Source organism: Podarcis raffonei, chromosome 9 (assembly GCF_027172205.1).
Source record: "Podarcis raffonei isolate rPodRaf1 chromosome 9, rPodRaf1.pri, whole genome shotgun sequence".
NCBI classification, from domain to species: Eukaryota; Metazoa; Chordata; class Lepidosauria; order Squamata; family Lacertidae; genus Podarcis; species Podarcis raffonei.
This window is the reverse complement of record NC_070610.1, coordinates 18,603,935-18,609,934: the sequence shown is the minus strand read 5'-3', so window position 1 is coordinate 18,609,934 and position 6,000 is coordinate 18,603,935.

The following is a 6,000-nucleotide window of genomic DNA, read 5'->3' as shown; positions in this document are numbered from 1 at the left end:
AGCTGTCAGCTATAAGTGGTGCTTGCAACAGGGTGGAGTGCTCAGTTTCAGAGTTCTAGCCAGACAGACATCCCCTTTTCCAGGATACACCATTCCATTTCTCCACTCCAGGTTTCTGCTGTCATTACCCTGTTCTCCAACAAACAACCAGCATTCTGTGGTCACAGAGCATCTCTTGGGCTGGTTTTTGTGGTGGTAGCTGCTGGGTCCCTGAAATATACTCAGAGTTGCTTTCTGTTTCAGCTCATCATGGGACACGGGTGGCGCTGTGGTCTAAACCACAGAGCCTCGGGCTTGCCAATCAGAAGGTCGGCAGTTCGAATCCCCGTGACGGGGTGAGCTCCTGTTGCTTGGTCGCTGCTCCTGCCAACCTAGCAGTTCGAAAGCACGTCAAAGTGCAAGTAGATAAATAGGTACCACTCCGGCGGGAAGGTATATGTAGTTTCCATGCGCTGCTCTGGTTCCCCAGAAGTGGCTTAGTCATGCTGGGTGTTATGTACTGAAGTTCTCACCCTGGGCCAGCAGGGGGATACTGTTTTCACTCAGGTCCACATATGCAAATACAGGATTGAAAGTGAAGTTCAGTGATTGGATAGTTACAGAAAGTGGTTACTGTTGCGTTGTAGTGGAGTTCTATATGAGCAGGCTGGCTGAACCCTTCAGTTCAGTTCTGTTCTGGCTGTGAATAAACAAGAGCTGTTTGAAGAATCGCTCTGTCGTCTGATATGTTCACCCACAACTTAACACTGGCCACATGACCTGGAAGCTGTCTGCGGACAAACGCCAGCTCCCTCGGCCTATAGAGCGAGATGAGCGTGCAACCCCAGAGTCGTCTGCGACTGGACCTAGCGGTCAGGGGTCCCTTTACCTTTACCTATTTCAGCTCATAGGAACAGTGATTTAATCCCCCCCAACCTCTGGGTCCCGCACAATGGGTCCCGCGTGATTGGTTGATTCTGCTCCTCTCCTGGAACCTGATTGGGCTGCTCCTGCAGGCCAACTGGATGCAGCATTCTAGTACGTACCCTACCTGCCTATTGTTCTAGTGATAGGCTGATTCACTTTCTATTGTGGCTTGATTGGGTGGCTCCTGCAAGCCAATCAAATTGCTGCCTTCTAGGATCCTACTGCTCTAAGACCCAATCTCAGTACATAGCAGTCCCCATTAGCATTTCTCCCCTCTAAATATTTGTTTTACAGCTGCAAACAATGGGATTGCCCAAGACCCACCAGTGCCTCCTCCCTCTTCCATACTGATGGTGCTGTTTTGGTGGCATAAGGACGCACATTTGGAGAATGAACCAGCTATAAGCATATATCATGGGTAGGCAAACTAAGGACCGGGGGCCAGATCCGGCCCAATCGCCTTCTAAATCCGGCCCGCAGACGGTCCAGGAATCAGCGTGTTTTTACATGAGTAGAATGTGTGCTTTTATTTAAAATGCATCTCTGGGTTATTTGTGGGGCAGAGGAATTCGTTCGTTTCCCCCCCCCCCCAATATAGTCCAGCCCCCACAAGGTCTGAGGGACAGTGGACTGGCCCCCTTCTGAAAAAGTTTGCTGACCCCTGGCATATAGGATGGAAATTGCCTCCCTCTTCGACCAAACAATAACCCTGGCAGAACTAATCTCTCTCTCTCTCTCTCTCTCTCTCTCTCTCTGTCTCTGTCTCTGGCATCTGGAAGCAGCTAAATGGTAGGAAGCTATTCCTGAAGTGAAACCAGGTCATCTATTTATTTACCAATTTTTGAAATACATTTTATTTTATTAGCAAACAAAAATAAATGATGAAGAGCATAAAGAAATACGGTTGCAGCAGGTTGAAAGCAGCATACGTGAAGACAGATCCCCCATAAGAACTAAAGGCAGCTTGAAAGACAGCCCCTCCTTTCACCTAAAAAGGATTTGCAGGTTACTGTATTCCCCCTTCCAAAAAAAACCCCCTGCTTAACTATAAGTAAGAATAAGACAAAGGAAATTGTCGGCTGTAGGAATCGGTGGCTTTTTCAAACTTCTTTCAGCTCTCCAATAAATAAGTGTCAAGATATCTAGGTTTATTACTAAAGTGTCCATCTCTGATAATAATAATAATAATAATAATAATAATAATAATAATAATAATAATAATAATAATAATATAATAGTAGTAGTAGCAAACAAGATAGCACGGCTGTCTCCTTTGTTACAGTAGTTTGTCAAGCTGTCAATGTACTGCTAGAGCCAGAATGGTAGTACAGCTTTGGTTAAAGTTACTCCCATTACTCCATTAAAAAATATAATCCCCACAAGCTTCTACTAAGGTAGAACTACATTGCTTCAATGAACACGTGATCCCAGACCTAAACTCATGTTTGCTGAAGGGAGTAAGAGGCATTTGTCGGGGAGAGCCAGTCGTCTCGGAGCTCCCACGTCACATTTACGTTGCAAGCGAAACCTGTGTTTGTGCTGTATGTTTGCTTCCACCTTTTCGCTGCCCTTTCTTAACCATGAAAGCCTTTGGGCAGTTGAAGCAGTGAGCAAACGGGGGGAAAGTCAAAGGCTTTCGTGGGCTGGGTATCAAAGCACAGCATTTCTCAAGAAAAAACAGGAGAGATGCAGGAAAGCTATGGATTGTGGCTAATGGCATAAGCACAATTCTTCCCAAACAACCAGTGGAAGTGCACTGGATGCAAAATATATGAGTGTGCATACACAGCCAGCTTGCATAAGTGTGAAAATAATTGACTGTGGGGTTATTTGTAGGGAGTTTTTTTTGCCCACACAGCATACTAGCAGTTCTCCTATGTGTCACACTAATGTGCTCCAAAACTCAGCTTGCGAATGGTTGATCTGTCCCAGGGGTGTCTATTGTGAGTGACTAGCAGTGGCAAAGGTAAAGTGGCAAAGGTTTAGGGACGCAGGAGGTGCTGTGGTCTAAACCACTGAGCCTCTTGGGCTTGCAGATCAGAAGGTCGGCAGTCTGAATCCCCGCAACAGGATGAGCTCCCATTGCTCGGTCCCAGCTCCTGCCAACCTAGCAGTTTGAAAGCACGCCAGTGCAAGTAGATAAATAGGTACCACTGCAGCGGGAAGGTAAGCGGCGTTTCTATGCTGTTATGTACTGAGCTTGGATCGTAGAACAATAGGCAAGTAGGATTCTGGAATGCAACAACCTGATTGGCCTGCAGGAGCAGCCCAATCAGGCTGCGGAAGGGAAGCAGAATCAGGCAATCAGACGGGACCAATTGTGTAAATAATGTATATATAGCCTGAGGTTTCGGGGGAAATTAATTCACTGTTTTGTGAGCTACAATAAAGAGCATGAAATCACTGTTTCTGAGAATATTTCACATGCACTTTGTTTTCCGTCATGGTTTTCCATTGCGCCAGAAGTGGTTTAGTCCTGCTGGCCACACGACCCGGAAAGCTGTCTGTGGACAAACGCCGTCTCCCTTGGCCTGAAAGCGAAATGAGCACCGCAACCCCATAGTCGCCTTTGACTGGACTTAACCAACCAGGGATCACTTACCTTTTTTTACCTTTTACTAGCAGTGGCTTTCCAAGATCTTGGGCAGAGGATCTTTCTCCACCCCTGGTTTATGCAACACTTTTAACTCTAGAGACCATAGCTGTCAACTTACAGATTTTTTAAAAAAGGGACCATCAGCCTCGAAAATAAGGGATCAGCAGCCAAAATAAGGGATGTTCTGGGCACAGGGATGTTCAGCTTCTGAGCCCCTCCGAGCCAAAGGCAGAAAGCCCAGCCAGCAGCCAAACGAAGCCTCAAGCGGTGGTTCCCACAGCGCAGCAACCCAGCAAAGGGGATGCAGCAAGGAAAACCACCGTCACCTCTCTGCTGGGAAGCGCTGAGCAAAGGTGAGTCCCCAGGCAACGCGGCCGATTTGATCGGCACAAGGCATGCAAGCTGCACCCCCCAGTCGTTCTTAGACTCCTTATTGGGTGAGCAACGCAGCCAAGCAACACAGTTGGAGCCTCCCTCCTCCCTGGCTGTAGGCAGGGAGGTAGAGGAACTGCTTCCTTTGAAACCCGGGAAATTTAAGGGACATCATCAATAAGGGACAGCAGCGGGACACAGCGCTGGGATAAGGGAGTTTCCCGCCAAATAAAGGACGGTTGACAGCTATGCTAGAGGCGCAGGTAGGGAATGAACCTGTGACCTTCAACATGCAAATTTGGTGCTTTACCACTGAACAATGGCCCCCTCCCTGACTATCAGTCCTTCTTCTTTGGGAAACTTCTTCAGACAATGCTCAGCCGTACCCATCTGTTGTTGATCTATTTCGCTCTGTTCCCTACAGATGTATTTTTCAGAACTAGCTGTAGGTGACATGGAAACTAACAAACTTAGTGTCCATTCTTGCCGAGGGCTGCATTTATTTATTTTTTTAATATCGTAGCTGACATTTAAACAATATGCGCTATGCTGACATTTGGCTGATTCTTCCACGCTGCTCAGACATTCTTGGCCAAAGCATTACTTTTGTGCTTGTTCTTGCATTCTTCAATTCCCAAGCATTCTAGGCAAAATTCTTTTCCGGTAAATCAATCTAATGGTTGCTGGCATTAATTTTCCCATTTCTTATCTAGTTTTTAGATGTGTCAGCATTCTTAGCACAATATAACTCGAGAAAGAGGGTTTTTTTGCGGGGGGTGGGGGGGGAGGTTGGACAAACCCCTATGGACCAGTGCAACAATGTAATTTAGATCCCTGGTCTTAATCCTAATAGCAATTTGTTATATGAAACACATGCCCATTGCAGACAGCACTGAAATGCCTTCCAGGGTTCACACGCCCTTTTAGTGGGTTACAACTCTGGCGGCTACCTATCTCTACATGCAAACTGAGTGAGACCAACATTACTGTATATCAGGAAGATCAGTAATGGTGGACAATAGGTTGGATCTAGCCTAAGTGTGTTAGACTTTGTATTCATAGAAGTCAATGAGACTATATGCTATTGCATATAATATTCTATAGATTGCCTGACTGCATTCGACATCATTGCCTGTCCCATCTTGATTTAATCCATAGCCAAGGTCTTCTCGTGTTTTACAGTCTGCCTGAAATGCTACATCAGTTAGACAATCTCATTTTTAAAAATCAGGATTACAGCTTTAGTCAAACAATTTGTGTGCCTCCTGATGGAGACTTAATATTGCAAATGGGTTATTTGAATACTGGAAGCTAGTAGTTGGCAAGAAGTTTTCTTTTTAAAAAAATCACTGGGTTTTCTGCAGAGATGGGTTAATTTCTGTTCTCATCCTGAAGCAAAGTTCTTAACCTGAAGCACCATTTCTGGGTTAGCAGAGTCTGTAACCTGAAGCGTATGTAACCTGAGGTACCACTGTATTTGTTGTCTTATATAAGCTTGTGAGAGAGGTACAAATACATAATCTCCAGAATGATATTAGTCCCGCTGGGATACAGATAATCCGGGTGTGTACTGCTTTGTATAATTATAGTCTGGCTAGATGAAGGATTGCATCCTGAGCCATTTTTTCAGCTTGAGCCAGTCAAGGTGGGTGGGGCTCTTTCTTCCCATATGATATTCGACTTTCGTAAATTTGTTTGTCCACCTTCTCCTCCTGACCTGTTTGCTGACTTAGGCAGTGAAGTTCCGCGTTGGGGTTTATAAGCCGGGTTTGGTTTGCCTGCGACGTTCCATCGGTGACAGGTTCTCCTCAAAGCCTCTTCTTCCCACTTGGAGCAACCGAGCAGATAATCGCTCCAGGGTGACATCATGACAGCCTTTTCCTTCTTTTCGCACCTATTTGATCTTTGACAGGTAGCTGCTGCGCATTCCATGCTGCTAACTCACATCAAGTTGCCTAGCGACTGATCAGCCCTCACCTCAAACTTAGATGCTCACATGAACTGCAGCCAGTTTTGTAGCCCTGAGAGAGCCATTTGCCCTGTTCCACCATCTCCCCATGAATGACCGCCGATAAATCCATGCATTGTAACCATCAGCACAGCTATCACGTGGATGCAACCGAATG